Source organism: Gossypium raimondii, chromosome 7 (assembly GCF_025698545.1).
Source record: "Gossypium raimondii isolate GPD5lz chromosome 7, ASM2569854v1, whole genome shotgun sequence".
Lineage (NCBI taxonomy): Eukaryota > Viridiplantae > Streptophyta > Magnoliopsida > Malvales > Malvaceae > Gossypium > Gossypium raimondii.
In genome coordinates, this window is record NC_068571.1 from 35,322,189 (window position 1) to 35,333,516 (window position 11,328).

Genomic DNA, 11,328 nt, shown 5'->3' on the forward strand with positions numbered 1-11,328 from the left:
TGAGAGAGTAAAAAAATGTGTTTATTGTCTAAGTTCTTAGAGGAAGAACTTACAGGTGAGTGATCTATATATTTAGATACAAAAGTTAGGTTGCTATACCAAGGTGTGATGGAACTCGAACCATTGTTGTATTGGGATTAAAGATAATGTATTTACTAACTATGTAACCTCCCCAACCCGGCCTAGACGCTAGACCCGAGTTGAAGAGATCACATTAACCACCAAAGTGGTCTGGTCTTTTTCAAATCAGTTTTCAGTTCTAAACCTATTTTACACAAGTAAATTTTTCATTCAAATCAACCAAAAATGATCATGGATATAGTTGCGGAAATTAATTAACATAAATAAATTTGTTTATATCATTTATATATATAAAAGAAACTATACTAAATCTCATCCTATAACCTTATCAATAATAACAAAATAAATAGCAGTTCAACTAATTTCATAACTTCCTAATAATTAAAATCATGCATCCTAAATGATCAGTCTATAAAAACCCCATAACCCATGTCACAGTTCCATAATTGAAGTAAACAGTAGTAGTAGTAATAATAATAATAATAATAATAATAATAACAATAATAATAAAATTAATAATAATAATAATAATCTTAAGTAAAGTCCACAACAAGTTGAGACTCTCCGTATGTCGAGCCCGTGTTCTAGTCCTTTGAGTTTTCTGAAAAGATGGAAAATAGGGGAGTTTGCTATGGAAGCTCAGTGGGAGTCCTTTTTCAATAAATCAAATCAATATTCGAATATGTGTGTCAATCATAATACTCAAATTCACAAAATAATCAAATCAATATTGCAATTCATTTTTGTCAAGACAAGCAAAACATTAATAGTTAGTCAAAGTTAATTGAACAAATCAACTATAGAGTCATAATATCATTCACATTAGATATGCACCTTTATCAATTTAGTCGTTTCAACATGTACTTTTCAATGAGTATGCATAGTATGTCATGCAACATTCGTTTAACGTTTCATTTATCATTCGTTAATTCCACCCTCAACCACTAGCACTCCAAATAGGGAGTTCCCTAGACCCCCTCTACCTTTTTACTTCGCTCATGGACTTTTACCACTACATTTATTGGGTGTAAATAAAAGCTTCCGTTTGGCTAATGATCCACAACTGCTCGCAAATAAAAGCTATCAGAGTGATCGTGTACACCCAATAAAATAGAATTGCATATTGAATTTGCCATTCTGTGGGTACATAGTAAGGCTGTCGCAGTTGGAATCTGCTATGGTTGTGAATACACAGCAAACATTCATTTATGCAGTTAATATGAATTATCGTTCTTCCACCTTTCATATCCTCCCCACATGCATATGCAATATAATTAGATCTTTACAGTTCATTCATTCAATAATTCATTCAGCATTCTATCTCATTGCAAAAATAGGGGCAATTAATAAATCAATCATTAGAGCATGCGAAACATTTATTCTGCATGAATAGCATTAGTAAATATATATAATCATTCATAAGCAATTATGTCGCATTAGTAACCATATAATCATTCATGGATTTATGTCAACATTCATAAACAATTAAATCATAAATTCGTTCAATCATGCATTTACTCATTCTAATCCTAATCTAAGACCTAATTGTAAAATCTAGCTCTCTAGATGCCATTAAAAACTTAATCAAGGATTGAATTGCATAAAATAATTAAATATAAGACAAAAAATGTAATTTTTAAGTTTTAGGGGCCACACGGCCGTACGACCAGCCCGTGTGTGAAGATACAGGCCGTGTACGATACGAAAGGGTCAGGTGTAGGAGCCATACGGCTGTGTGACCAGGTCGTGTGTAAAACATGGATGTAAGGGAAAATAGGAGGACATGGCTATGTGTGAGGTTGTGTGGTCCACACAGGCAGGCCATACGCCCATGTGGTAGGCCGTGTGCAATTGGGCAGTTTCGAATTTTGACTCGATTTTTCCTAAAAAAAAGACACACACATGACTTTTCTAAGGTATTGGGCGATTACCCTTCATTCAAGCTCGATCCAATCTCCTATAGGGGTCGAAATTTTAATGAAAATACGAGATGTAATTGACAGAAAATCAACCAGTAGAGAAACGACTTGAAATCGGGAATAGATTTTGATTCGGGAACAAAAATATTTATCAACAATGGAGAGAAAATATTTTCAAAGGAAAAGATGAAAAAGAAAAGGGGAATAAATAGAAATAAGGAAGATAAATTCTATTAGGATTTCAAAAGAAGTAATTTGAATTCTAGTTAGGATAAGATGATAAAGAAGATATGGATTTCTATTTCTATTTGAATTTTGAAGAAGGATAATATATGATTTCAAATTAGGATAAGAAGATAAAAGATATAGAATTCTATTTCTATTTGAATTTTGAAGAAGGATAAGAGATGAATTCTTGTTGGGATTAGATTGGGGTAAATTTCTAAGCTTTATAAATCTTTAAGACATCATTGTAATTTTTTCCAAAGTTGAGGGTCGATTTGGTAATTAAACCATTCTATAGAAATTAATAAAAATAGAAGGAAATTTGTGTGACACGAACATAGGTAAGCAAAGGAAAAATGAAGAGGAAAAATGCAAAAAGTAGGACTTAGACCTTGGTTCCCTAAAATTTCTACCAAGTTATTAACCAATAATACTAAAGCTCAATTCATGTTAATTTTAATCACTTAATTGTATATATCTATTTCAAGCCTACCTATTATTTATTAGCTTATACTTTTAATCAATTTTTATTTATTAACTTATTTAATTTTATAGTTTTAATAGACTCCTATTTTATAATTAATACTCATAGTTAAGAATCATTATTAATATTTTAATTTATTTTACCCTTTTCCAATTAGGTCCTAACTCAATTAAAACATAATATTTTCTAATTAAACCTCGTAATCAAGTTTTGTTTTAGATTAATTAATAAAACAAAACTAATTATATTATTTTAATACTTTAATTAATTATTTAAAGCAAAGTTTAAGGACTAAATTGTAATGTTAGTAAAACCTTTTAGATAAAATCGAGAGAAAAATTATGGAATTATCCAAATAAGACTTAACTATGTAAATTTTCAAATCATTTCATAGCATTTATAACAATAATTCACTAAGCACATGCACATGATCCATTATACTACCAAAACTTAACAATCAAACCTATTTAATTATTTGGTTATTCATTTCATCTATCCCTTTATATTTTGGGGTATTACAAACTGAGTTAAGCTCCATAGACATAGAAAAATTAAACTGCGTAAACAATATTTGTGTTATTGTTTTTAAGTTTTATCACAATGGCAATTGAAGAGGCTACTACATCCATCACTTTGGACTTTGTTTTCTAAGCAATTAGCAACTATTTGTTTCAACAATTAATATCAGAGCCTCCCACTTAAAGTAGCTAGTGGATTTTTCATCTCCAATATCAATTTAATTTCTTATGAATTCCCTTAATTTCACTTATTTCGAAATTTTCTTGAAATTCACTAAACACGATCTCAGAAGAATGTCATGTGTAGTACAAAAAATTTTGGTGTGTTATAGAAACATAAATGGTTAAAATACACTCCAAATCATTGTACCATTCGTCCATAATTTAGTCCCTACTTTATTTTCAAAGATTTAATACTTTATTTTTAAATTTTAAAATTTAAAATACAAGTTCAATTATCAATATTGTTAAAAATTTATTAAATTTACTAGTATGATATTTCAAAAAAATATTTACTTTATAATTATATAACAAAAAATTTAATATTGTGATGAGAAAAATTTTAAAAGTGCTAATAGATAATTTTAAATATGAAAAATATAGTGAGTAAAAGTATGGACTAAATTGAGGGTAGGGAATTAAGGGATGTTTTAACCGACAGAAAACTCTAAACGAACATTAAGATTATACTTTAATTTTTATCATTTAAAAAAACCTCTGAATCTGGTATTGGCACTTTTCCCTCAATCCGAGTTGAGTCCCGGATTTTTACCATTCATTAGGTTTCGGATCTGTTTTCTTTTTCAGGTCTGAAAATGCGTTAATCGAACCATCAATGGTGATTTCTGGGGATGGTAGTAGTAGGTCCAAAACGACTATGTGGGGGTGGTTGTTGGTGGGAATTGGATCACTTGTATTGCTCGGATTTCTCTTCACCGCTTTCATCTCCCATCTTCTTCCGCCCTCAAATTATACTCTGATTGCTGTCATCCAAAATGACAGGTAATTTCCGTTTGTCGTTTTATGTTCTTCAATTTTCCTTTCCTTCGGTTTTGCTTTGCAAATTTTCGGGTTACTGCTTTTTTTTCTGTTTCTTAGATTGCCAGGAGCCAGGATTCTGTTTGGATTATAGAAAATGAGCAAAAAGAAAAGCTTGTTTTTCCTTGGATAGTAGTATAATCCGATACTTATAGGAGAGATCAGTTATGCTGAGTATTGAATCTGATTTAGATTCGAATAGTAAATAATAAGTTGACAATAAATGGATTTATTGATCATCCAAATTAGTCTGATCCGAATTTTGCTATTAAATACCTATATCAATGATTTGAACCTCAAAGCTTGATTGTCGACTCGAGCTCACTCGAATAATATTTTCTAAGCTCCAACTTTGCTCAAGATAAAATCGAACTATTTGAGCTTGACTCAATTAGATTCGTTTAATTTATCCACATACTTGAGCTCGAGCTCGAGCTCATTTAACATACAATTTTGAGTGTTTAAATAATAATACTTTTTTTCAAGAGTAGAGATGATCCTAAATAAATATTTGCAGTTTAAGCAGCCACCAAAACTGGAATAGCAAGGAAAAACATAAGACGAAAATTGTAGTATAAGGTAATACTTGCCAGGAGTGTACAAGTTAACCCCACAAGCAAGCAGATCACAAACCCGAGACATCTAAAACATTAGACAGTTGGTTAAAATGAAGCAGTGATGATATTTGTGAAGCAAATGAAGGTTTCAGCAAAAATTTAGGAGCCAAACAAGAAAGTCGGAGGCATCGATGGAGGCACGGTTGGGATTTGATTTTGGGAAAAATGGAAGAAAGCCTTGTGTGAGAGTGGGACTATGGGAGAGAAGGTGAGACTGAGGGAGAGAAAGAAAAGGCATGGGTGTCTGTCTAAGATCTGAGTCTCTCGCAATGCTTTCTTTATGTTAATGCTAAAGGGAAGAATGTTAATTGCAACTATCCTATGAGATGAAAGATAGAATGCCACTAGATCAATGATGAAAGTAGCTATGGTTTAGTGATAGTGTGTGGCTGAAAAGGGGTATGGGGAAAACAATAGGTTTTAGGGTTCTTAAAGAATATATGCAGTGTAAAATAGTAAATTAATTTTTGAAAAGTTAACATATATATTATAAAAAAAAACTCTATTAGACTTGCAAGCTACTCAAACTCGGTTAGGTCAATAGCTTGAGCCCTGCTCGATTATGATTAAAGATTGAATTGAATTTGAGGTGTTTTTTTAACTAGAGTAGCTTATAAGTTCGGTGTCTTGTTTACATCTATGGTTAGGGCTATGTTGGATGCATACCTTGTTATGTTTTGTTGGTCAAGGTTATTTTGGTGAATGTATATCTGACCATTCCAATTGCTGATGCTACAACCTGCTAGGGAAAAAATTATGGCAAAGCAGATATGTGTATTGATATTCTGGCTAGACTTGGCAAAATGTGTATGCATGCTGTGTTTCTTGTTTTCCTCTGTGCCATCCATGTAAACATAAATGCAACCCAAATATTAAATTTTTCAAAACCTTAAACATGAATATAATACGTGTATTAAATGTATTGGGTTTAGGGCAGAGTTTTGCTTTCATATTGTGTGGATGTAGTGGTTTAGTTTTTTTCCTACCAAGGCAAAATCAATTAGCCTTGTTGTGGGCTGCAATTTGAAACTTGTTAGTACTACAAAAGAGTTACTTTCCTTTTTTCTTAGACTGAAAGTTCTACAAGTACTTTTTTATTCTTAATGTTGTTAAAATATTGAAGTCCCTGTATATTTTTTTCCTTGATTTTTGCTTCCCTTTCTTTAGCAGGTATTACTGCTTCTTGGTACCCTTAACACTTCCTGTAGTTGTGGTTGCTGTATATTTCCATTGGCTTAGCATGAAATTATTCAGGCATGCATGACTTCTGTAGCATCAACCAATGTATTCAATAAACAAAGAAATGATATTTGGAAATGAGAGGAAAACTGAATTAGCTGCTTTGTAGTGGCTATTTTGAACATATGGTTAATTAAATTATTCTTATTTCCTTCTTGTGTGTGTATAAATAGAAACTTAGCAGATGACACTGGAATGAGAAGCTTTTATTTGTTTGCTTCACTGCTTGGGTTGAATCCAATGTTGCAAAAAGGATGATATTCAATCCTTTCATGTACTTTATTTCCCATTGAATGTGGCTTTTTCAATTTGTTTTCATTGCATCATTCGGTATGAGCTATGTTACCCAGGCTCAGTGGATCTTGGTTGCTGACATTTGTCTAACACTGATATGGTAAACCTTTCGAAGTGAATCTTTATTTGTTTGCGTCACTGCTTGGGTTGAATCCAATGTTGCAAAAAGAATGATCTTCAGTTCTCTCATGTACTTTATTTCCCATTGAATGTGGTTTTTTCAATTTGTTTTCATTACTTCATTTGGTATGAGCTATGTTAGCCACGCTCAAGTGACTCTTGGATGCTGACTTTTGTCCAACACTGGTATGCTAAACCTTTCTAAGTGAATCTTTTATTTGTTTGCTTCACTGCTTGGGTTGAATCCAAGGTTGCAAAAAGAATGATCTTCAATTCTTTCATGTACTTTATTTCCCATTGAATGTGGTTTTTCAATTTTTTTTCTTTACTTCATTCAGTATGAGGTATGTTACCCAGGCTCAAGTCAATCTTGGATGCTGACATTTGTCCAACACTGATATGCTAAACCTTTCTAAGTTTTTCATATATTTGCAGGTTCTTACCCTCAGACCATGTCCAATACGTGTTGAACATAGTTCTCAGACACTAGTACTTTAGAGTAAATGAAAAGTCCAGCAACATAGATTATGAGTCAAGTTGGGCCTCAGAGCTTCAGTCAAATGTCAGAAAGCATTCCTTTTTGTCTTTGGTTTTCTTTAGTTGATTTCTCTTTTATGAATGTAAAAAGTCTTTGAAACTAACTTCCTCCTTTTACCTTTTGAAAGATGCACAACTTTTTGGCTAAGTGGTGGTAGATTTGGTTAATTAGCATATAAGTATGTACACCAATTATTTTTGATTCTTCAATTCTTCCATGTAGATTATTTCCCATTGAATATGGCTTCTGAATTTCTTTTCACTACTCCATTTCTAAAAGCTATGTTACCCAAATTCAAGTGAAAACGGGCATGAATCCAACACAAATATGCTTCTTTAATTTTTATTTTTATTTTCCATATATTGGTGCTCTCATCCTCGTGTCCAAATATGTTGCAAGCCTTAGATTGGGATATAGTCACGAGACGGTTTTGCTTGGGCTTTCTATGAGAACCTATGGTGAGGGGATTGGGAAAAGAGTGGAGCTCTTGAAAGGGGCTACCAACCTTGGAGCTCAAGAGAGAGAGAGAGCAGCCTATCTCAAGTAGAATAATGTCTTCTTGACTAAAAGACAAATAAGATTTCAGAATATCCTATAGAATAATTAACTAATATTGTTTTTATTGTTGCCTTAATTTGTTGGATGTTGGCTGCATCTTTGATTCTTGTCTTGATTCTCTTGATCTTGCCATTCATAACATCACTCACCCCCCCCCCCTCCCCAACTCAAGCTCAAATTGCACGGAGAGAACTTCAGGCTCCAGGGTAGTGGCAACACTATCTGAATCCTCATTCTACTCCGTCTCTGCTATTTCCTACCCAAAGACGTGTTCACATTTGTGGTCACTAGTGTATGTCTCATCGCAATTGTAACAGTCCTGTGGCCCTTCTTTCTGCCATTTCAACCCGGTTCAAGCGTTTGATGAAGGTTGGTGGTTGTGCCTGTTCTTCAAACTCTGCACTGCTATTCGGTCTTGTTCCTTTTTGAATTCCTACAATATTCTGAGTTTGTCTTGATGTTGCCTCACTGTAAATGCGGGGTTTCCCCTCAATAGACTGGAGCTTTTTCTCGAACGCCCTAGCAAGGTTCATGGCTGACAGCTTGACACCAAATTTGTAGGGTGGTGAATTTCCACATCAAGACGAATGGAGTCTAATTGCCTTGCTGTGAAAATATCCAGGCGTTGGTCAACAAGCACAGTGGTGGTTCGTGCAAGCATATTATAAAATATGCTCGTGTATTATTCTATCATCCATGCTTGCCAAAGTGTGATGAGTTCTCCAAGGGGATTGTTTCGTGTTGTTCCTCCAACATGTGCCTCATCATCTCCATTATTGGATTCATCTGGTTGTTTGAATCTCCAATGACTCCTAGCATAGTTGGAAGCTTAGATTGGTAGCTAGGCATGGGACGATTTTACTTGGGATTTTTTATAGGAATCTATGGTGAGAGGATTGGGAAAAGAGTGGAGCTCTTCAAAGGGGGCTACCAACCTTGGAGCTCAAGAGAGAGGGATGTCTATCTCAAGTTGAATAATTTTCTGCTTGCCTCTTTCATTACATTCTGCTGTTTAAATGACAAGGCTAGTCTGACTAATTTAGGTAGCACATGATAATAAGGATACTAATCCCTTTGTTATAGGGCTTGACCCGAAAGAAATAAAACTCTAGGATATTCCATAAAATCATTAACTGATATTACTTCTATTGTTGCATTAATTTGTGGGATCTTGATCGTATCCTCGATTCTTGCCATCCGCAACAAAATGACATCGATACTTTAGAGAAGATAAGAGTCTAGTTAACATGGATTATGAATCAACTTGGGCCTGAGAGCTTTGATAAGATGTCTTGAAGCATTCCTTTTGTCTTTGGTTAATTTCGCTTTTCCGAATAGAAAAGATCTTCTAGATTACCTCTTTTTTCCTTGTGAAAGATGCACAGCCTATTGTCTGCAAAGTGGTAGAATTGATCAATTAGGATATTACTATATACACCAATTATTGACTATTCTTTCTTTTCTTTTCTTTTTTCCTCATGTAGTTTATTTCCTATTGAATGCGGCTCCCAATTTTTTTTTCATTAGTCCATTTGTTATGAGCTATGTTATCCAGACTCGGGTGAATCTTGAATACCGGTATGTGTTCAGGACATGTATGTCTCTTTCTTTTAGCTTTTTCACATATTTGCATAATGATATCCTCCATACAAATGCCTGAATACGAGTCAAGATGGACATTAAGGCTTTGGTCGAATGTCATACTTAGAAAACATTCCCTTTTTCTCTTTGGTTTGCTTTGGTTGTTTTCTTTTCGTTATAGAAAGGTCCTCTTGAATGAAGTCCTTTTACCTTTTGAAAGATGCAAAACCTACCGGTTATATGTTGGTAGATTTCGTTAATTAGCATATACTGCATACAGCAATTTATCCAGGATTGATTATGAAACAAAGTCAGTCCTAAAATACTTGTCCACTCCCTCCAAGTAGCCCTTTCCGAGGGCTTAGATTACTCGCCTATATTCGAGGTCTTGAACAAAGTTTTTTCAAATTTAGATGAACCTTAGTGCTATTTAATAAAAAAAATTAGGTCCACACGCCGACCTGGGCCCAACCCAGCCCAGGTTTGGGTAAGGAAGGTAGAAAAAAATGAGCCGGATTCCTTCACCGTCCACGGATAGGTCTACTTCAAAGTTTCACCTACCAGTTTGGTCTTCAAAAGCTTGGCACCTTTTTTTCCTTACCTTTTATTGTAATTATATTTATTCAAGTTAGAGCTTATTGTCGCCATCAATGAAAAATTATAAAAACTAACATGTTTATTTATTTATGCTATTTTTTATTTGCAGAAATATTTGGGAAACTTAATAGATCAGGAAATAGCTTTCTTTGTCATTTTCTTTTAATAGTTTTGCTTAATATGGCTTTGTACTTTATTTTTGAGCAATTTAGCCATTGAATAATATTTGTTTTCATTTTGGTATTTAATTTTTCTATCCATTTTAGTATTTAAGTTATTTTATCTCAGTTTATCCTAAAAATTATGAATGTGAATGATGTCATTTATCATGCGTCATGTTTTTATTAATTAACATTGAATTTTGGAATATACGGGGCTAAAAGATAATTTAAATACCAGGACTAGAAAAAAGTTTCACTTTGTACTGGTTGACATGCTGACACAGCAAAATAGATCCTAGATGACGCATTTAACTCGGATAAGGAAGTTCCTGTCATTGCATTTACTTCAGCAATAGCAGGTTAAGGAAAAAATGGAACTCAATGGTATTTTCAGTATTTTTTACTTTTATTGCCTGATAATGGAAGGTTATCAGCAAATTAGTGGTATGGGCAGTTTGCTCATCCTTAGATGAATTTGAAAGTAGGAAGTTAAATTTGACTCCTGTTTCACCTCATATATACAGAGCCCTATGCGAGTCATTGGCAAAGTCAAATCGAAGTTCTTGAATATTTCAGAGACATATCAAAAAGAAATTTCAGTTAGTGCTTCAGTTTACCCTGCCTTGTTACACACTAGTTTGCAGTGGAAGAATTATTCGGAGAAAGGCAAGTGATCCAAAAGGAGGATTTTGCTTTTGCTTTGATAAGCTGAAATGGTATTGTCAGGAGAGGCTATATAAATGTGCTGTGGATAGCCATGACTGGGTAAGAGCTGGGTTAGAATGAAACAAAGGGAATGTATGGATGGAGGCGGTGGGTAGAGTGAAGAACCTGAGAAAGGTATATAAGCTTACAAGCACAAATGCATGTCTTGTTCGATGGCCAACAGTCTAAAGGAGACCCAAAAAGAAACCTATCGATGCACTTTACACAAGAATGGCACTTGGTTCTCGAATCTTGAAATCTAGGATACCTGTCTCCAACATCAATGGCTAGTTTCTCAATTTGTAAACTTAGCACTCAATACAAAACTTACGCATCAGAACTGTACTTAAAAAAGCGTAATGTCAAAAATAGCCCTTAACACTGATTAATCAATTTGACTCTTATTCTTTTTCTTTTTCTTTTAAGCACTTCAGCCTCGAATTTGGATGGAAAAACTGACGTGTCTGTTAGCTAGCAAAAATTCAAAAAAATAAAATGATTAAAAAATTCAGAAATTATTTTTATCCAATTGTTTTTAGAATGTAAGATTTCTCATTGTTCTTTATTGTGGTTGTGACTTGAAACTTTTCGATTGCACTGAATTTTGTCTGGTATAATATGAAACTTTGATGATATTAATAGAATAATGGTTA

The 11,328-nt window shown here is 33.6% G+C and overlaps 1 long non-coding RNA gene across 2 annotated transcripts; it reads left to right on the forward strand.

Moving 5' to 3' along the window:
- The first annotated feature begins 3,851 nt into the window (after positions 1–3,851).
- On the forward strand, positions 3,852–10,488 carry LOC105794158 (uncharacterized). Of its 2 annotated transcripts, XR_008197758.1 has the most exons (3): positions 3,852–4,229; positions 6,971–8,000; positions 8,193–10,488. It is a non-coding gene; the product is annotated as an uncharacterized LOC105794158 (long non-coding RNA). The 2 variants fall into 2 exon arrangements; XR_001133789.2 differs by lacking the exons at positions 6,971–8,000; positions 8,193–10,488 and adding an exon at positions 6,053–6,439.
- Positions 10,489–11,328: the final 840 nt, after the last annotated feature.